The sequence below is a fragment of the Squalius cephalus genome (genome assembly GCF_949319135.1).
Source record: "Squalius cephalus genome assembly, chromosome: 23".
NCBI lineage: Eukaryota > Metazoa > Chordata > Actinopteri > Cypriniformes > Leuciscidae > Squalius > Squalius cephalus.
The window spans coordinates 2673031-2696275 of record NC_137144.1 but is presented as its reverse complement, the minus strand read 5'-3'; positions in this window follow the sequence as shown (position 1 = coordinate 2696275).

Sequence of the window (23245 nt, the reverse complement as noted above, 5' to 3'; positions counted from 1 at the left end):
ATAGATCTAAGCCTGTACCAACTCCTGCTCTATTTATTATTTTTTCATACATTTATTCACTGACTCATACATTTATTCACATTCATTAATACATTATGTAAGTAATGACGTGAAAGACTATTATTACATTAAATATTTGGATTGCCTTATATGGTGTTTGTAACAAACTGAATTATTACTTGAAACAATCAAATATGTGTGTGTCGTCTGCAGATTTTCCACCTTTTGAGCACGAGATGTTGTTATTGTGCAGTGTGTTGAAAAGCTTGGAGTAATGAACCATTCTACGATACAGTTGAGGGAAAAGCCTCAGTGCTTCACAAAGCTTCATTTCTCCATCACTAGCACCTGCTCTTTGCTGGTGTAACGCATTTGTGAAAAAAGTCAGCGTAGGATTTTTATTATTTTTTTAGGACCGACGCAGAGTAATTGCGTGAAAAAAGAAACAGGCCCTTCAGTGATACAGTGTAAAACACATAAATTAACACTTAATACCTTAACTTACTCTCCTAATGCAGTCCCTTGCAAAGCATGCTGGGAACTCCAGGTCCACGGCCCAGGGCTGCGTTTAGCATCATAAGCCTGAAGTAGATCGTAGAGCACACGGGGAAAGATGTTGGCAGTTTATGTTAATGTCTAATGTTCAGTTCTGTTGGACATTTAGAGTTGTTTCTGTTATTGAATGTTGTGGTTAAAAACTAATCAATACTAATCAAAACTAATCAATAACTAATGCAGGACAAATGTCTAGAACTACATTAACATTTTAACTGCTATTCTAAATGAAGGTTATTTACATTATCAATATTTAATAGCATAATAGCAGACTTATGATTTGAGAAAGCTGTCAATAAGTAGCCTATGCTGTTATATAAGTAAGTATATATAGCAATAATTAGCTAGCTCATAAATGTGTGTGTGTGTGTGTGTGTGTGTGTGTGTGTGTGTGTGTGTGTGTGTGTGTGTGTGTGAATATCTTGTCAATGATTAGAAGATTCTACACTTTAATGATTGGCTTTTCAGGATTGGATTAGTAACTTCTGTAAGAATCATGGTAACTAACTAGTAATGACTCCAGTGTTACTACATAAATTCTATCGGAATTACTATCTAAAACTTCACCAAAAACCTCAAAAGCTTAAAATGACTTCAGTAACTAGTTAGTCACCATGATCTTCACTTTATAATACGGATCCAAATAATTAGTAATTCCCATAGAAGTATGCAGTAACACTTGCATCATTATTAGTTAGTTACCATGATTCTTACAGTAGTTACTAATGAAAAGCCAATCCTAAAGTGTAGAAACTAATCAATATTCACACACACACACACACACACACACACACACACACACACACACACACACACACACACACACACACACACACACACACACACACACATTGTTTACAATAGCAGTTACAATTTTTATGTAGTGATAGTCCTTTGTCCTGCATTAGTTATTGATTAGTTTTGCATGAATTATGACACTTTTTCAGTAGTTCTCTGAAAACAGTATTTATTGATTAGTTAATAGTGAACTAACACTTTCATCTGTGTGCTATTACTTACTAATTCATTAATCAGAGTTTCTTGTTAGTTAATATTAGTTACTAGATTGTTAATATTGTGTTACTCATTTGTTCCTGTGTAGTTATTAATTAACGAAGGAACCTTATTCTAAAGTGTTACCGAGATATTAGATTATATTATTATATGACATGTTTACTTACATCCTAATAAATGAATAAAGTGTGTGAAAGGTTTGATATTGTGTAGTTTGTGATCCTCCATCAGCAGCTGCAGTTTCTCTCAGCTGTATCAGTGCAGTCACTGTGACGTCTGACTGACAGAGGTTTTTGTACGACTCTTTATCACTGTGTGAACACATACTGACTGTTCGGATAGTGAAAACTCTGACAGTAATAATCTCCTGTATCTTCAGTCTGGACTCCACTGATGGTCAGAGTAAAATCACTGCCAGATCCACTGCCACTGAATCTAGATGGAGTTCCAGTATTGCGGGTTGTTGCTGTATATATGAGGAGTTTAGGAGCTTCTCCAGGTTTCTGTGAGTACCAGGCTAAACAAACACCAACATACACATCACTGCTGGTTTTACAGTTTATTCTGACTTCTTCTCCTGGTTGAACTGTTATTGATGGACTCTGAGTTACAGTGATCTGTCCTCTACACTCTGAAAGAAAACGCAAACAAAAATGAAAATGACGTATATTTGACATTTTAAGAGAATTAATAATCATTGTAAAAATGATATTACACAAACCTTGAGCAAACAGTGTGAGAGTCCAGATGAAGATGTTGATTGTGTTCATTGCTGTAGTTTAGTCTTGTGTGATGATGAAGATTGTGTTCTGCTCTCAGTCATGAAGTGTTAAACTCACAGCACTATAAACACTCTCAGAGCACTGAAGCATGTGCTGACAATGCAAAGAAGTGGGCAGGATTTACAACAGCTTGTGCTGATAACAAACTAATATACACTAGAGTTACAGAATCATGACTTTATTTTGTATTTTTATTGTGACTCCTGAGACACTGAGGATGTGCAGATGAACGTCCATCTCTGTGTCCATATTCAGTCATGTGACCATCATCACTGCTACACTTCCACTAGATGAAGTGCCATCACTAAAGTAAGATCATGAATCATGAGTCTGTTCAGAAAGTATCAGGACTGATTGTGAATCTCTAATCAGAGTTCATGGTGTCACTCCATCTATCATGAAGCCTCATGTGTGTCTGAAATCATCAAATGGAGAAGAAACAGGCTGTTAAAGATGGAGACATATTAGAGCTTGTTCACGTTTCATGATCTTGTGTGGAGATTCATAACCAGTCCAGATACTTTTAGAACAGACCTTGAATATGAAAACATGCTTGACTGTGGAGAACATGCAAAATACCTTTTATATTTTCATTGTTGACACTTTCTATTGACTTTGGCTCTAATATTCAATAAACTCATTATTTGAAGAGATTTTCACTGAAGATTGAAGTCTGAAGCTGCAGGTTTTTCTGTGAATCATGATGATTGATCTGCATATGAAGAACAGAAGCATCATTATGAGAAACTCCACAACATCATCCATGATCAAAGAGGTCAAAGGTCACCTCTAGGGATCGACCGATATGGATTTTTTAGTGCCGATGCCGATACCGATTTTTTTTCATCAGCCTTAGCCGATGACCGATACGTGCTGCCGATTTTCTTGGGCCGATATTTGGAGCCGATACTGCTTTTGCTCACTCAATTTAAATCATAAAAATGACACAATGATGATAACAAATGTTACAAGTCTCAATTTAAAAAAGGAACATTTATTGAACTTAAAAAAAACAAACAATATTTGACAAATATTAAAAACGTGAGGTAGAACAAGTAAAAAAAAGTTCAGTGCTAAAATTACTGAAAATAAATATTTAAGCATAATTCAAATTCTTTAAGTAAATTCTGAAAATAAATATTTAAGCATGAATAAAATAATTACACTATTGCACACAGTAGCAACAAGCAAGCAGCATAATAAACGTCTGTCGTTGCTATGCAGCCATGAACTGCGCTCTTCATGATGACATGGAGGAAGGATTAATTTATTTCCTGCCCTTTACGACTACATAATATTTATGGAGATGAGAAATAAAAACCCGCCCTGTCCAGCTATGATCAGCTGTTCGGCCGAGCTTTCGATGTTGTCGTATTATTCCACCACGCTTGCGGCATTCTGAAAATTTTAGATGTTTTTATTTCGATGCGGCGCGGACGCGCTTGGAAAAAACGAGCGCGTCGCTTCCATTATGAGCGCGCATACCGCGCGCCTACATTTGAAATAACGAACTTGAGCGCGCAAAAGACGCGATATGTGAACAGGCCCTAAAAAATTTAGATGTTTTCATCTCACCACGGCATAGAAGCGCCTGGACAAACGAGCGCGCTGCATCGCATGCGTGTCGCAACCGCGTCGCTTCTTTTATGAGCACACGTCCAAACCTCAGCCAGGTGGTCGCTGAATAAAACTCCCACAAATATCACGGAACAACATCGGCATTATTTAATCCTATGACCAGTGTTCGTAACAGCTGCCGTATGCATATGGATAGCCTCAAACTTAGCTATTTGCAGCTCCCTAAATACAATGACAAGCAGTTTTATAGATGAGGCATTCACGTTTTCCATTTGGACCCACAAACTTGCTTAGTTGCACGCACACATAGAGCAACGTGTTTCCACTTTTAAAGTGTATGTCAATATTTCAGCTAAGTCAAACAGTTAAAAGATGCTTTGAAAGTTTAAAACTCGCCGTTGTCTTGAAGAGGCTTCCAGAGCTCTGCTAGTGTGGGAGGGGCAGTGCATGGGCTGCACGTGAACTGCAGCGTCTCCAGCAATAGAGCTGCCTGCGGACGCCTGTCTGTAAATAATGCCGGGAAAAAACTATCGGCAACGCCGATGCCGATACACGTCAAACCCGCAAATATCGGCCCGATTTATCGGCCGACCGATATATCGGTCGATCACTAGTCACCTCAGAGGTCACAGCTCATCAAATATATTTCTTTAAACAGTGTTATATCAGAAAGCATTTAGTCAAATCTGAATGAGTGAGTGTTGAGAAGAGCTGAGGATCTTCTAATATCAGTGTGTTGAAGTGTTGTTTCTCTCTCTCTGCTGGAGTGTGTGTTCACTCGAGTGGAATAGAGGTTTTTGTACGAGCGTTTCATTAGATTGTATCACTGTGGTGGACTTTTGGTGGAGGAACTAAACTGGTGATCGGTAAGTCTTTTTAATTACATATTTAAAAAAAAATACAAAAATGTAGATTTTAAAAGAATGTTTTAAAGTTGAAACAATACTTTTTTAATAATAATAATGATTATTATATATTGTGGCGAAACTTTTCTTGAAGCCTTTATGTATAATGCATTATAAATGTATTCATAATGTAGATTTGAATGCCCTATATATATCTTTTCATAAATTATTGTAACCAAGTTAAAAGTTAAAATGCATTATAAAATTAGCAAATTCCTTGTTAAATCTGAAATTGGTTGTTTGTCATGAGTTTTAGTGTATTATAATATCTAATTATTTCTCAAGGTGTAACAATGAATAGATAATATTATAACTGCGGTAACAATTATTGATGAGATCATACATGTATAATGTGTAAATACTTTTATAATGCAATATGTATGAAGGCTTTAAATAAAGTGTTACTGATATTGTTGTATAATTATTTAATCTAAAACAATGATATTATTATAAGAATAACATTATTCCTTTCAACAAAAAAGGAATTCTAAACATATTTCCACACTGTGTCTCACTATGAGTTTAATCAGTTTATTACAGGTTTGTTTTTCCTTCATTTATTTCTACACTGAGTTCATAGTTCATCTTTTATTGTAGAAATCATACATGGAAAAAAGAGATTTGACATCAGAATGTAAATGTTGCTGCTTTCTGTAGTTCAGTCAATGATACTGAATCTCTTTTGCTCATGTTGTGCTTATAATTCAGTGTTTTGTTCATTCTGTGTGATTCAATTGTGTTTTAACTCTGTTTGAAATTGAGTTACATTTTCAGTTCAGGTGAATATCTCAAAATGTAAGATATTTATGTTCAGAGTGAATAATTGCTGGAATTAAAGCAGTCAGATCGGCCTGATAATAGATAATATGTGTTATAACTGCTGTTACACTTATTGATGAGATCATACATGCATTTTAATGTATATAGCAGTGCATAATTAATGCATTAAAATTATTTTATAATGCAATATGTATGAAAGCTTTAAACAAAGTGTGTGTGTTGTGTGTTGTGTGTGTGTGTGTGAATGTGTTGTGTTTGTCTCCTGCAGCTGGTCCCACAGTGAAGCCCTCAGTGTCTCTGCTGCCGCCCTCTTCTCTGCAGATCTCTGGAGACTCAGCCGCACTGCTCTGCCTGCTCAGCTCTTACTCTCCACAGGGGGCGCTGGTGAGCTGGACACTGGACGGGTCAGAGGTCACCGAGGGGGTTCTGACCAGCACAGAGAGCCAGCAGGACGGCCGCTACAGCCGCAGTAGCGTCCTGACCCTCAGCAAAGCACGCTGGGAAGAGGGAGAGCTGTACGTCTGCAGAGTAACACATGATGGAGCTCCTCATGAGGTCTCGTTCCACAAGAGCTCTGAGTGCTGATGTTTCTCTCCTGAAGATGAGCCGTATCTGAGTGTCCTGTGTCAGGCAGGATTCACATGAGTCTAGTGCTGCAGCTGGAGTGATTTACAACTCAATACTGAAACTGAGTGTGTGTGTGTGTGTGTGTGTGTGTGTGTGTGTGTGTGTGTGTGTGTGTGTGCGTGTGTGTGTGTGTGTGTGTGTGTGTGATCTTTCAATCTGCTGTGTTTGCTGCAACATTCAATAAAGCTTCTCAACAAGTTCACTTTGTGTCTGACAACATCATTCAACTAACAGATGAAGATGCAGGTGCTTTTCAGAAGGTTGATGTAGCAGTAAATGTCAAATAAAGCTCTTGGGGTTTGAACATGGTCTCTGGAGACAGAGCTGCTCTATTCTGAGAGGATCACAATCACTCCACCCTGACAATGCAAATGGGCTTTTCAGTCTCACTCTTTGATTGGTTACATGATCTGGACTGGAACACTTTCACTTCTGCTTTAGTGAAGCAGCGCAGACAAACTGATCATTATAGGAGATTAAAAAGTTTAGAATATAAAAATATCATAAAAAAAAGATCAAGATCATGAATCAGCCGTTCTGACACTAATTGTTACGCAAACGCAGACAAACTGATATATAAAAACATGATCACAAATCAAGAATGTAAAAGTTTGTGTGTCTCAAATATTACACCTAAAACATGATGATCATATTGAAACACTGACTCATTCTCTTCATAAACACAAGAGTGATGTTGATTGTAATGATATAGTGTTATTAGTGTTTGAAAATACAATCATAAATCATTATTCAAACCTGAACTAAACGCTGCCAGAGTCAAGAGGAAGATGATGCTGAAAGTGATGTTTGTTGGTTGATGAAGAAGAGCTCTTGATCATGTCATGTTCAGTTCATAGAGCTATAAACACATGCAGAGTGAAGCATGTGCTAATCATATAAAACACCCTCTGAATGCAAAAGCTGCTGTAGACTGTGAGCTCACGACGAGACCGAAGAGAGATCAGGACGAGATACAGACTCACCTCAGACTCATCAGAGTCAAAGAGCTTTACTGACAGGGTTAAAGAACGGCTTTAAATGGCCGAAGCACAGTAACATTAAATATACTGACACACACATTTACACACAAATACACACAGTTAAAAATAAATATCAAGTTCAGTCATGAAACTCTAGATCAGTGGTTCCCCAACAATGTCTCTAATCTGACACAACCATTTCAGGTCTTGAGTCTCTACTGATGAGCTGATGAGTTGATCAGGGGTTTGATAGGGAGACACACAATATGTGCAGGAGCCGTTTCTCAATATGTGTTCTTGTCTGTACTTGTGTTCTTGTGTACTTGTGTTCTTGTGTACTTGTGTTCTTGTCTGTACGTCATCAGTCGCTGCCCAAGTACTGTTCCAATTCAATGTTCACATCTAGCCAAGTCCAGTTCAAATCCCCGGATGTGTTCTTGATCCGTTGCTTTTATCGAGGAGGATCCAAATTCAAAAATAATTTCACATTTCTTCTACATAAATGACCTATTTTAAATACACATTCATCTTTCCAGCGGTGGAATGTTCCTTTAACACACGGCTCAAAACAGGCTCAGTGCAGCCAAACACTATGCACAACCCTCACTGAGATAACACACACTGGGCCCTATTTTAATGATCTGAAACGCAAGTGTCAAAGCGCAAAGCGCAAGTAACTTTGTGGGCGGGTCTCGGCAATGTTGCTATTTTCCCGGCGGGATAAATGACTCTTGCGCCCGACGCAAATCTAAAATGGGTTGGTCTGAAGTAGCTTCATTATTCATAGGTGTGGTTTGGGCGTAACGTGAAATAAATCAATCAGAGCGTCATCTCACATTCCCTTTAAGAGCAGACGCGCTTTTTCCTTGGCGTATTGCTATTATAACGGCGGATTTGCCAGGCGCGGTTCACAGCCGAGGAGACCGACGTTCTCGTCACGGCCGTAAAAGACAGAGAAGTGACATTGGGGATGGAGAAACACACCCAAATTAGCTTCGGTTAAACAGGCGTATAATAATGTTGGCAAATGTGTAAGCTACTGTAGTTGTATGCTTTTATAATAAATTGTCTATCTATCTGTCTATCTATCTATCTATCTATCTATCAATCTATCGTTTGTAATATTATGATTTGCAAAAATGAAAACTGCTGCTTCTGTGTAGATTAGAGAATCAAAGTGTATGCGCGTTGTGCACACTATACATTATTGTCAAGCATGCACCCTTAAAATAGCATAATGAACAACGCGCAACGCGCCACTGACTTTAGACTAGGTTTTTTCTGGCCAGTGGCGCAATTGTTTTATGGAACAGTAAAATAGCACCAGGGATTGTTTGTGCCGGAACACGCCTCTTTTTTTGCGCTGAACCGCCCAGGGAGCGCAAGTTCATTCCCTAGTTTAGCAACGTGCTTCTGTGGAGGGAAAAGCGCGCTTTACGCGGGTGCAAAATAGGAATGAAACATGCGTCGGTGTGCAAAGTCAATTGCGCTGGGTGCAAGATAGGGCCCACTGTCACTCAGAACACACTGAGAGGAAAAACACTAGCATCAAACACCAATACAGAAAATACAAACTTTTCATCTTTACAGTTTGAACAATTTCAGTGACTTCATACAAAGTAATATTTTCTTTAAAGAAAAGAGTGACATTCTTTCACATGATTTATTAAAATTTTTAGAACATAACAATTCTTTAAGGTAAATGAAAATTAGCAGTTTGCTTCAATAGTCTGTAGTAATTTACGGAATTACAGTAATGAGAAAAAAGAGGTAGAAACTAAAAGTACATACTGTAATTCGAACAAATAATTGAGGGGCTAATCCTGCCTCTCTCTAGGATCAGGCCACAGGTTTTCATCAACATCACATCTAATGTTCTCTCTTGCCATGCATCTGGGGAAGAACCTTCTGGAGTGCCTTATCCATCCCTGGCAGTCCTCTGGACTCGTGTCCTCACATCCGGCACGCATGGCTTCCAAAAGAGACATTTGGTCATGTGGGTGGTGACCAAACACTTTCCACCTCCAGGCAGAGAAAAACTCCTCTATTGGGTTGAGGAAGGGTGAATATGCAGGCAGGTACAAAACCATAAATCTGCGATGTGCTGCAAACCAATCTGTGACAGCTGCAGAGTGGTGAAAAGCAACGTTATCGCGATTTACACAAATGCTTAAAAATCGACAGCGATTTTGCAGACCTGATAGATAGCGGCAGCTCATTCCACTATCTCGGCCCTGTTACCGCAAACGCCTGGTCACCCTTATGAAGGCGTTTTGTTCTAGGCATTATCAGTAATTCCTGATTCTCTGAGCGTAGTGTTCTGGAGGGGGTATACAAAGTTAAAAGATTCGCCAAATATGGTGGGGCCTGGTTATTTAGCGATTTATATACAAACAGTAAAATTTTGTATCTTATTCTGTGCTGTACTGGAAGCCAATTTAGAGACTTCAGTGCAGGTGTGATCGACTCATATTTCTTTATCCTCATTAAAAGCCTCCCCGCCGCATTTTGGACCGATTGCAATCGAGACAGAGATGCGGCGGTGATGTCACAGTACAGCGAATTACAAAAGTCGAGCCTTGAGAAGATAAAAGTGTGGATAACTCTTTCAAAGTCTTTATTTGATAGAAATGGTTTGGTTTTAGCAAGTAGACGCAGATTGTAAAAACAAGCCCGGACCACAGAATTAATTTGCTTGTCCATTTTTAGGTTATTGTCTATAAATGAATAAATAAATGAATATAAATGAATGTGGTGTTTCCAGTGCTTCCACCTCCATTACTCTCTGAAAAACAGTAAGTGCACAGTTTTACTGTAGTAATGCTAGTGTTTTTTTTACTGTAAATATTTTTTTATAGCTGTGTATGTAACCTCAGACGTCTTGTCCTGGACATATTGGTATCTTTGCTCTTTTACCCGTTCACTGTTTCTCTCGAACGGTACAGTGTATAACTGTTTCATTGTAACTTGGTGTTTCTGTAGAACTCGAGCAATAGTTGTTGTGCTGACAGAATTAACATTTTCAAATATATCATTATCAACCAGCACTCTATCTTGAATCTCCCGCAGTTTTATTGCATTGTTAACAACAACCATGTCAACAATAGCATTTTCCTGCGCATCTGAAAATATGTTTCCTCTTCCTCCTGTTGGGGGCAGCCTTTGGGTCCTGTTGTAAAATATATATTTTACAGTCAAACTTACTGTAATATATATCTGTGTAAATATTCTATTGTTGCAATTCAAAATAAATTCCTGTAATGCTTTCATTTATTGTAAGGATGTAACTGTCACCTGTTTGTATGATGGAAAATTCGCATTACAGATGCCACTGTGGATCTTTGCAGATTGGGTTGCACCCTCAACCCTGCCTCTCTCAATGAGAGACCATGGTTCACAACATGGTCTATAAGTGTAGCCCTTATTTCATCTGAAATAACAGCTCTTTGTCTTCCTCCACGCATCCGCCCTCTCCCTGCCACCCTTCTCCCTCCACGAACACGTCTTCAACTCTTTCAGTTTGCTGAAAGATCTTCCAGTGGAGGCGACTCTTAGTGGCATTGTTAGAAACACTCTTAATGCTACTGTCAAATTTGGAAAGACCTTGTCTAGATTTTCCTGCAGAATAAAGCTCAGCTTGTCAATGGCTTTTTTGAGCCCTTTGAGAATTCGGCTTGCAGGGTAGATTTCCTGAATTATGTCTCTTGAAATGTCACTTGATGTTAGTGCATACCTCGTTACAGATTCCTTCAGTTCATCTTTTGTCATGGTTTCCATCTTGATTAAAAAACTAAATTTGTCAGAGACATGGCCAATATTTTTAAATCTGTCACCAAGTTCCTGGATAGCTGTGCGAACAATTACATTAAACACCCTACACCTCAAATGCATCTCAGGGTCTTCATCATCACTGTAATTGTTGGCTTCATCATGTTTTCTCCTGAACTCTGTGCTAGCATTCAATTCAGTTGCAATTCTGCGTGCTATGGACATGGATTTTTGAAATCCCTCCTGTCTGTACTGAGCCAAGAAGTCTTTCAGAGAATTGACCAGCATAATGTCTGTGTCCAAAGACACATCTGCTGCTTGTAGTGCCTTGCTTACATGTGTGATCTCAGACAAAATGTCATACCAAATTGACAAACACAAAAGAAATCAAGAAATTCCATGCGCACAATTTCTTCGGATAGTGATTTAGCCTCTGATGTAATTTTACCATCTTTAGACACTTTTTCAAGCTTTTCCAAGGCATCAAGAGCTCCCCCAAGCTGAAAGCGCAAGGCTTTAACAGAATCCAGTTTTGCCTCCCACCTGATGTCACTCAGTGGCTTCAGTGTCATTTCCACAAATTATTTCAGAATGTTCCATCTCTTGACTGATGAGGAGAAGATTGTGTGCAGTCTCTGAAGAGTGCCAAAGAAAGTTAAACATTCTCTGTTAGAGGCTGCTGTGTCACACAAAAGCAGATTAAGGCTGTGGCTACAACAAGGAATGAATAATGCCTCTGGGTTTTTGTCTAGAATCAAAGCTTTCTTAATCCCGCTCATATTGGAGCCATTGTCATAACTTTGTCCACGACAATTCCTTAACTCCAATCCTAAATTCTTCTCAATCACTTCAGTCAGTTTCTCTGCTAGGCCTTGACCAGTTGTGTCCTTCACAGCAGTGAAACCAACAAATGATTCCTGCACACTTCATCTGTGTGGACATATCTTATTATAACAGAGGCCTGCTCCTGTTTCGAAAATGTCAGGAATGCAGTCAAATTCAACAGCAAAATATTTGTTATGAGTGTACAGATTTTGCTGACAATGCATGCAGATATAGACTGCAAAAACTTATTTTGAGTACACCACGACAGGTAAGATATTACTTTTTTGGAAGATGTTTGTCTTAGATGCTCAATTAAGCCAAGGAAATTGCATTCTTTTTTTAGCTGGAAGAAACTTGGCCCTGAGAGGGAAGAAAGAACAATTGGGGAACGCTAAAAATGGCAGTCAATCACTCGTCAATACGTTTTCCAGCGGGACTTTTCTGCTGCAATCACCTTTTGCAATTCACTGTCTTTTGTTCTTCCTAACTGCATCTATATGATGGTTACTTGTTTCATGATGCTGTAGGGTTTTTGATAGACATTGCCAGTCGTTGTATCCCAACACAAGCCGTTTGTCACATGCTTTGCCTCCACCAAATAATTTACATGCAAAGCAATACACTTTATTTGATTTCATGGAATACAACAACCAGTCTCGCTCAATTCTCTCCCCATTTGATAATAAGCAATAACAATAAGCTTTAGAGAAGTGCCTGTAACTCTTCTCTGATCTTCAAAGGCCCTTTCTCAGTCAATTTTTGCCTAAAAGTGTCAATAATTTGATGGGGTGCAGGCCAGTCTGATGGGTCCTCTGAGGAAGGTCTTTCCTCTGTTGCATCTCTGCATTCTCCTGTTATATCTATCTCCTCTCCTCTGATGTCATTTTGAGGGTGTGGCTCTCCATCTTTCCATGCACTGGATTTTTACCAGACAAACCAATAACTAAGTCTACAACCCTAATCTGTAATGTTCTGTAATTCGTAATATCCTACGTGGCTAGTCCTACCTGTTCTCTTCATCTTCACGACTGAGAAAACAAAACCAATGTTTGACAAAATGTATACCTCTGCAATACCTTAATCTGCAATGATTATTGATATCCATTCCGACCTGTTCTCTTCACCTGCTCTGAATTCATTTTCTATCATTTCTTTGCTGTCCTCCCCATCTTCATGGCTGTGTAAATGGACCAAAAAAAAAAAAAAAAAAAACCTCAAATAAGCAATCCCTATTTTGTAATGTTTCTTAATATTGTTTAAAGTGGTCATGACTAGAGGAATTCAATTTGACTTGATGTTTTGATAAATAAGAGGTCATTGTGTAATACATTTACATGTCTTTAGAAAGACAGATCCCTGCTTTTCACCCTTGGCCACACTCTCTCAATCATAAACAGACTTTATCAGTCGGAGACAGGGTGAAAAATTACATTATTTTACAATATTATGAGTTTCTGGTGCACAAAAACTGTACTTGCATTATAAGAGTACCTTAGAGCAGTGTTCCCCAACCAGTTATCACATGGGTTAATGAGCTGATGAGTTGAATGTGTTTGATTAGGGAGACAAAGAAAACATGCAGTGTTAGGGAACACTGCCTTAGAGAACATATCAATAAAGTATGTCATGACCCCTTTAAAGAGGCTATATGCAACTTTTTCCCCAAAATAAACGTAACAATAGCCTTTTTATTTGACCATTTATGACTCAAACATCTCCTGATGAGCATACTGACACCTTGTCAGCTCACAGTGGGTGCCTGTAACCTATAAGCCTGTATCCTATTTTTCCTATTTTCTGTCGGGTCGGATTTTTCGCGCGCTGTCTGCGGATGTGACGTCAAGCGCGTTCATGTTGTGTCATATATATTGCAAACAAACTTAGTTTCTCAAACAATATATATATTTGACTGTTCTTACCTCTGTAAACATAATGTTGACTTCTTTGCAGCGGATGACTTGTGAAGTGTGCACGTACGAGCGCGCTGTGAGAGCGAGCATAAAGGAAGAGTAGTTCTGTTTTTTGGCCACAGGTGTCAGTCGCGAGTTTAAATTTCAGAAAAATGCATGTAGCCTCTTTAAGTCAAAATATCTTGAGAGACAGTTCCTGTTCTCTTCTCCTGCTCTTGACTCATTTGTTTTCTCTCGGTGCTCTTCTTCTTCATGGCTGAGTGAATGGACCAGATATTTCACAATATTTATACCTTAAGTCTGAAATACTCTTATCTGCAATCTGATATATTTATTCATAAAATCCTGTGTGGTCCATTCCTACCTGTTCTCTTTACCTGCTTTGTTATTCTCTTTCACCTGCTCTTCATTGTCCTCTCCATCTTCATGGCTGAGTAAATGTATCATTATGTTACTGTTATACTACAATGTCAACTTTCAGTAGCCTAGGAAACTACTTGCATATATACACACTATGAAATAGTGGTTAAAAACTAACAAACATATATTTTTGTGATTAAAACATTAAAGTATTAAAAACCAATATGATAAATAAGGTCTTTAAAGGGGACATATCATGCTAAATCCACTTTTTTAGCCCTTAATGCATTTTGTTGTATATTTGGAGTGTTTAGAAGTACAGAAAAGTTGAAATTATTCTCTTCAGGTGCTTCGTTGATATCTTTATATTCTGTTTTGGCCTTATTTTTCAACCTGTTCCGATTTTTCTGTTATCTATGACGTTTTTTTAACTATTACGTCACAGTATTTGCAGCGGAACTGCCAAATAAGGACATTGACTTCCGGCCCAACACTTCGAGCAATCCGCAATTGTTATTGCTCGCTGCAATTTTGTAGTCCAAGCTAAAAGATGCAGAAGTTACGAGAGGGTAAGTTAAAATGTTCGGTTGTTGGATGCAGTAACCCACACGCTTCATTACACCGTCTAATGTAGATGAACCGCCGCACTTGTGACAGGGCACATGTTTAACTGAAAGAACGAGCAGAGAGAGAGAACCGGTCGGAGAACCACTCTCTCTCTTCGGAGCCAGGCGAAAGTGTAAACAAGAGGCGCTGTCTTGCTCTCTCTCCCTCGCACATATTAATCAAAATAAATCGACACGGTGGTAAAAGGTCGGAAGACCAAAGTTTCATGTGTAAATACAGTACACACCATTGCGATACATCCATATGAAGACGTTGTTCTACAGGTTCGTCGTCTTCATTTTCATCTCGCTCCGGCTCCGACTCTGGCTCGAACATGTAAGGCTGGCTGGACAAGTCTTCCGTTGTTGACATTTTGTTAATAACGTGTGAATAAAAAGTTTCTGCTAGATAATCGTATCTCTGCTATCAAACTACAAAAATGGCCGAACGGGGTGGAGTTGAACCTCTGCAACCTGGAGAGGGGGCGGGGTATGAAGTGTCTCAATTGTATTTAAAGAGACCGCACCAAAACGAGTTGCTCTCAGACGCACATCAGAAAAGGGGTAGAAAAGGGGCCTGTGGAGCTATAATAATGAGGAATTCAGACCCAAGCATTGCAGTTCCGCTTTATATAGACTACAAATGTATGATTTATATGTAAAAAGGAACGATTTAAAAGCATGATATGTCTCCTTTAAGATCTTATATCTTTTTTTATGAACAGCCATGTTCATGATTTTATTTGCTAATCAGTAAATTACTGATGTAATTTTATATGCACCGTTATTTTCAAATGAAACAAAAGCAAAAAAAAAAAAAAAAAAAAAAAAAAAAAAACACGTTTAATTGTTCCAAATGACTGGTTCTAAGCAACCCTCTCCATCACAAGCACAGGGTTTCTGCAGGGTTTGGTCAGTCAAATTTAATACTTTTTAAGACCTTTTTATGACCATTATGATTGAAATTTATGACCTACACGAATTATGAAAAATTCATTAAAATTCCTTTTAAAAGTTTTTTTTCTACTTTCATTGAAAGTAACATGTATTATTATAGTAAGATGTATTATTTAAATGCCTAAAGACAGCTCCAACGCCTTCTTACCCAGTATGCAATATGCTTGATACTGATTATTTGCAACGGGCTTGAGTCAACTACTAAACACACCATCTTTGAGCCATGGCTCATTAAATGTAGGCCTACACTTTCCCATTGTAATAGACCGGGAGATTTCAGTTAGGGCTGGGCAATATGGCCAAAAACAATTATCATGATAATTGTTTTATATTAGTCAATATCGATAATTATCACGATAAATGTCAAATCTTTATTTCTTTCAAGTTTAAAGGCAGACTGTTGCTTCTAAGTGAAAGTTGTAGAAACCAGAGCGTTAATTGTGGTTTTAAACTAACTTTACTCTTTATTGTCAGAAAATATAATGACAAACACCTGCTAAAACAGGTGAACATTTCACAAATCTGAGGTCTAGGACATTCAAACATTTGTCGTTTGTCCTTAAACTAGAGGTATTTCGCATTTCATGGAAAGAGAGCTCAATTACTTACAGAGAGGCTTTAAAAGCTGCTAGATCTGCTTATTTTTCAACCCTATTAGAAGAAAATAAACATAATCCTAGGTATTTATTTGAAACGGTGGCTAAACTAACGAAAAATAAAGCTTCAAGCACCGAAGTTTCCAAGCAACACAGCAGTAATTACTTTATGAACTTCTTCACTTATAAGATTGATAATATCAGGGACAAAATTATAACTATGCAACCGTCTACTACAGTATCACATCAGGCAGTGCATTGTAGTCTCCCTGAGGAAAAATTTGATTCATTCGTTGCTATAGGAGAGGAAGAATTTACTAAACTCATTAAATCATCTAAATCTACAACATGTATGTTAGACCCTATACCGACTAAGCTACTGAAAGAAATACTTCCAGAGGTCATAGATCCTCTTCTTAATATCATTAATTCGTCTTTGTCTCTAGGATACGTACCAAAAAACTTTAAGCTGGCTATGATTAAACCGCTTGTTAAAAAAACGCAACTTGATCCTTCAGAATTAGTCAATTACAGGCCGATCTCGAATCTACCTTTTATGTCAAAGATATTAGAAAAGGCAGTATCCTCACAACTGTGTTCCTTTCTTGAAAGAAATGATATCTGCGAGGATTTCCAGTCAGGATTTAGACCATACCATAGTACTGAGACAGCTCTCGTTAGAGTCACAAATGATTTGCTCTTATCATCCGATCGTGGTTGTATCTCGCTATTAGTGTTACTCGATCTTAGTGCTGCATTTGATACTATTGACCACAACATTCTTTTAAATAGATTAGAACATTATGTTGGCATTACGGGAAATGCACTAGCATGGTTTAAATCATACTTATCTGACCGTTATCAATTTGTAGCAGTAAATGATGAAATGTCTCATCGATCACAAGTTCAGTATGGCGTACCACAAGGCTCAGTACTAGGACCGCTGCTGTTCACTCTGTACATGCTACCCTTAGGAGATATCATTAGGAAACATGGCATTAGCTTTCACTGTTATGCCGATGATACTCAGCTCTATATTTCTTCAAAACCTAACGAAACTTATCAATTCACAAAATTAACGGAATGCATAGCGGATATAAAAAATTGGATGACTTGTAATTTCCTGCTACTAAATTCTGAAAAAACAGAGTTTCTAATTATTGGACAAAAAACTTCCTCACGTAATAACCTAGAATACTGTCTAACACTTGATGGCTGCTCTGTTAAGTCTTCGTCGTCGGTTAGGAACCTGGGTGTGCTCTTTGATACCAATCTTTCATTTGAAAGTCACGTGTCTAGTATCTGTAAAACTGCATTTTTCCATCTTAAAAATATATCTAAATTACGCCATATGCTCTCATTGACAAATGCGGAACAGTTAGTTCATGCGTTCATGACCTCAAGGCTAGATTATTGTAATGCTCTACTGGGTGGTTGCCCTGCACGCTTAATAAACAAACTACAGCTGGTTCAAAACGCAGCAGCTCGAGTTCTTACCAGAACCAGGAAGTATGACCATATTAGCCCAGTTCTGTCAAAACTGCATTGGCTCCCTATTAAACATCGCATAAATTTTAAAATATTGCTGATTACTTACAAAGCACTAAATGGTTTAGCTCCGCAGTACTTGAGCGAGCTCTTAACGCATTATAGTCCGTCACGTCTATTGCGATCTCAAAATTCCGGCCAGTTACTAATACCTAGAATATCAAAATCGACTGCTGGCGGTAGATCCTTCTCCTATTTAGCACCAAAACTCTGGAACAGTCTTCCTACCATTGTCCGGGAAGCAGACACACTCTGTCAGTTCAAAGCCAGATTAAAGACACATCTCTTTGACCTAGCATTCACATAATACATTATAGACTTCTATAATTTAATGTTAGGCTGCATAGATTAGGTCAGCCGGAACCGGGAACACTTCCCATAAATCCTGATGTACTCGTTACATCATGAGAAGAATGGCATCTACGCTAATTTTAGTGTCTGTGTTTATCCCGAGGTTTTCCTGCAGCCTGCCGGATCCAGGCCGTATCCAGATCTGACGAAGGACCTTCGCCTGGACCGATGACAACGCAGTGCTGAAGTGCCAACTAGTCTCTCCCTATGGAGGATCCCTCTACCACTCTACAGATAAGGCGTTGTCGGGAAAATTCGTTTCGCGTTCCTACCCCAAAGCAACAAAATAAAATAAAATTCTTTATCAAAATTTATAAGGAAAGACAAGTACTTTGTTTAGGCTTGGCTTGTAGGGAATTCCAAACCTGCGTATTTTCAAACGCACATAACTATAGAACCCATTCTAAATGCGCATGTGAACGCCATCAGCGTTTCTCACAGGTTTGCGTTTAAAGTCTGTGTAGAGAGAATGGTGTCGTCTTAGCGGCCCCTAATTTAATAACAAATGATCGTTGTGACGGAAGCAAATCAATCAAAACTAACTTTAGATGGAAAATAACTTAACTCTGCTATAAAGCCAAAACAATCTCTGTTACCTTAAATTATACGCTTATCTCTGTGAAGCTGCTTTGAAACAATCTACGTTGTTAAAAGCGCTATATAAATGAAGATGACTTGACTTGACTTGACTTAACAAAATAAATATCTTTATTGGGAAAATAATTACTTAGTTTCTGCATGTGCTAATAGGGGTCAAGTCTTGAAACAGGTTTGTGTTGCCTAACTTTGATGGCACATATCTTCAGGAAATGTATGAAAAACAGTAGCCTAAATACATTATTAAATACTGTAAATATTCCATTAGTCCTTTAATACATTATCAGCACTAATAATATAATAAAATTCAATATGTATATCCCACATGGTGCAGTTAATATTACTAGGCTAACGTTACAGTAAATCCATGATAAATGATGGGAGATTGTAGATGGAAAAGCCTTCTGACTGTATCGTTGTGCAGAGTTTCTCCTGTTGGTCAGCGCTGTTTCATCTGCCTTTAAACTGGTTTCCATTACCCTTCAAATTGCGCAAATTGAAATTGCGAATTGAAAATACGCTTAATGGAAACACGTCAATTTCGCAAAAACTCCCATTTATCGCAAAAAAGTTTTTACGCTTGCATGAGGTGGTTTTTCAGGCAATTCGAAAAAGGAATATTTCGCAAAACTGCAATGGAAACAGTTTTTGCGCATTTACAGTCACCTGACTTAGAAGACGCAGTGTGTTTGAAGTCCATGTATAGCTACGCAAATAATAATTATTTTATATTATTTTATTATAACATGTAATAGGCTATATTTAGAAGACGCTTTTTGCAAAAAAAGAACAAAGCTGAGCGTGGAGCGCGCACTGCATGACACGGAGGCGCGAGCGCGAACACTTGCATTTTCCTATCAACAGTGGAAACAACTTAAAATATTCTAGCATTTCTGGTCAGACAGAAAATAATAATACATTATCCTCAACCACTTTTATTTGTGTAAACTCACAATAACAAGAAAACGCTGTGCTTTTGTAAAATAAAAGAAACAATCAGACGCACTTTCATGATCTCCGTAAACTGGAGCGCGAGAACTGAAACAAAATATATGTAGGCTAAAGCTTGAAATGTCCACTTTAAAACGAACAAATTCGAATCGAAAGCTAATACCTTCTGATTATGTAGGCTAATCCGTATGAAAGTTGCATTTCTCTCTAAAAGCGCATCTGCTTAACAGCGGAGATGGAGATGTGATTTTAGCCGACACTTAGAAAACAATAGTTTATTAATTATATTAATGGCTCTTCTCATTCAGCACTGCGGGAAAGACATCAATTCCAGTTTCTAATTTGGCCTTAGAAAACCAGTAAAATCGACATGTTTTCCATATTAATTTGTGAATATTTTAAATGTTTAATAAAGGGGCAAAAAGTCATAAACAAAGCACAGCAGTTGGTGTAGCCAGTTCAAATGAAAATTTTGGTGTTCAACTTTGCGTTTTAAAAAGACAACAACTGTTCATTTTTCGTTTTTCAATTAGGGGTTAAAAAAGGAAAAACAAATAAAAGTAGCCTACATGGATCGTTTGGACAGAATACGAGACATAATTCTTTATTAAATTCATAAAAGAAACAATAATTAGCCTATAGGAATAGGCTACTGGATTCTAAATATCAAAGAAATGCCACAATCGGAGCAGAAATGAGGGCGAAACACCCAGAAGAAACTCCTTATATGTGTCGTTCGGGGGTCTTTCCCTGCCATTAATGCTTGGATAACACGCCACGTCTCCTTCCATTAATAATAATAATAATGTCTAATGCGGTGGCTGTGATATTATAACCAACGTCCGTTGCCGTGATTTTTGGAATGACTTATCGCGAGAGAAAAAAAGACGTTTTAGTCGCATAACATCGGTTAATGGAAACGCCGTCATTTCGCAATAGTTTTTTATCGATATTTAGATAATAGCGCAAAACATTTGCGCAAATCTGTAATGGAAACGCGGCTAGTGTGTTCTTCGCTGAATTCAAGCACTTCTCACTGGATCTTGTGACCGAGACCGATCAAAGTAAACGCATCAGTTCTATTGAGCTCGCGCTGCGCTGCCGTTTGGACTTGGAGCCGAGCGGGTAAATGGTCCGTGTGGCGCGCGTTTCAAATGAGCGTTCCACCTTTGACGCATTTAACCTGTGCATTTAACATGCCGCCAGCGCATTTTCAGGGGGAAAAGGCAATGGTAGAACCAACGAATGAACAAGCATATAAATTTAAGACGTGGCTAAATGAAATTTATGACCTTGTATGGAAAATCCGGACGTTTTTATGATTTTTTATGGCCTAAAATTCTTCTTATTAAATTTAAGATGTTTTATGACTTTTTATGACTCCGCAGAAACCCTGCAAGCAAGTCGGTGCTTCTGGAATTATTAAAATACATCTGGATGAGGTCATTTACTCACACCACATTTAATAGTTTCTAACATCATGTTTGTAAAGTAGCCTAAAAGAAGGCCACGTAAATTAAAACCGCAAAGTCTTATCGACAAAAGTCGAGGAGAAAGTTCATCCATCAAATTAACCGACAGCAGCTTTAACGCCTGAGTGACAGGTGGAAGACTGGTTGGATCTGGATGTTACCGAATCAAAGAGTGGCTCATGTATGAAGTTAGAGTCTGGTTGTCCAGTCTGGTTCCAGCAGGGCTTTGTCGATTCTTTTATGTTTTATTATTGTTATTGTGCCGCCAGCCCCTGCTTTAGCCCATAGAAAGCCGTGCATCAATGAGCCCTTGACATAATGGTCTTGTCCACATTAACAGAGGACGAGGCGAAAAGCCCACTAACTAGGTTGTGCTTAGTGGTGAGAGGCTCAGTTAACACAGGGTGTCTACAGGTTTGACCAAGTTAAATTTAAGACTTTTTAAGACTTTTTAATACCATTTCCAAACAAAATTTAAGACTAAATTCAAAGTCACGCAAAAGTCAAGCACAAAACCATGAGGATATTTTAAATTATTATTTTATTTAACTGATTGTTCTTGAGAATATATTCAACAGAAAACACTATTCCAGAAGAAGAAATTAATTTCTATTTCATGACTGTCAAGGCACTCACACACTTTGAATCCAATGTAACAGTAACAATGTGAATGCATAAACACATGAAATGTAAGGTCACTTATGCTGCTTGAAGCACTTGACAATACTCTCACTCACACGTACACACACACACAAATACTTTCTCTCACAAACACACACACAATATACTATATTCTAACTCACTGCACAGTACAACACAATACACTTACTTTCTCACTCACACACAATACAATACTCACTCACTCTCAGACACCCATTATACCATTTTTCTAAGTTCTGCTGTTTTATGCTCCAACTCGCTCTCAACCCCTTTCAGTTCTGACACTTTTTCTTTGAAACGCTTTCTAAGAATATTTGATTTTGTGATCAGCTGGGCCATGAGGGTCCCCGATTTTCCTTCTGCTTGCTCGGCGAGTTTGTCAGCATCTTTTTCAAGGCTGGTAGCCACTTCATTAAGGATCACCCTCTTCTTTTTTAGTTCCTCGAGGTGGTCCTCAGCAGCCTTTCTTTTTTGTTTCTGAGCCTTGCTCTCCTGTTTTTTCTTTTCATTTTCAAGGTGCAGACGGTACTGAGACCTGGCGGAGGCAGCAGCTCCCAGGAGCTCTTTTGTCAGGGGAACTTTAAGAACCCCTCCACAGACAGAGACATAATCACAAATGATTCTCTGAGCCACCACTGCATCCTCCTGCATGTTGTCAGTTTCTACCTCCTTATTTACAGAGAAGCCCCTTTCCACTGTTGCTTGGCCATGGGAGAGTAGGAGTAGTTTCAGAAAGTCCAGAGCTCAGGATAGGATTTGCACAGGTGTCCGTGCAGGAAAACATCAAGCCTGGTTTGCATTGGTTGGAAAGAAGAAAAGGATTCAGATTTTGCCTCCATGGTCAAAAATGTTTCAAACTGCTGGAGAATCACATCACCTGATAAAAAAAAGGACAAACACATACACACACAAACATGATTATAACAATATTCAAGGTCAAGAAGAAAATACATAATCAGAAAAAGGCATCCCTATTGCAATGGGTGACTGAATGAACCTAATGTCTAGTCACATACAGTACAGATTTTAATCTAACTTTAGCCTGGTTAAGTTTAGTACCGGCAGAGACTCCTCCTGACAGCTGCCTGTCTTGCAGAAACTTCTGGACTAGGCGTTTCATTCTTTCCTTGGACACGTCAGGGTCAGAAAACATGTTTCTCGGGTCCAAGGATGCCATTTGCCTCACGACTGAGTACTTCAGTGGGCTCTTAATCTGCAGTTTTTGGATTATTTTAGTCATGCAGTCCATGCAGTCCTGTCTAAATTCCAACTGCCTGCGCTCACTTATGCTGCTGTTGGGACTACTCTGGATTTCCTAACAGGGGGAGTCGGAACAAAGACATTTCCTGATTAGACTACACTACCCAGGCCATCTCTTCATTACAGTCAGATACACATTCTGCCTCCATGCCTCTCTCTCTCCC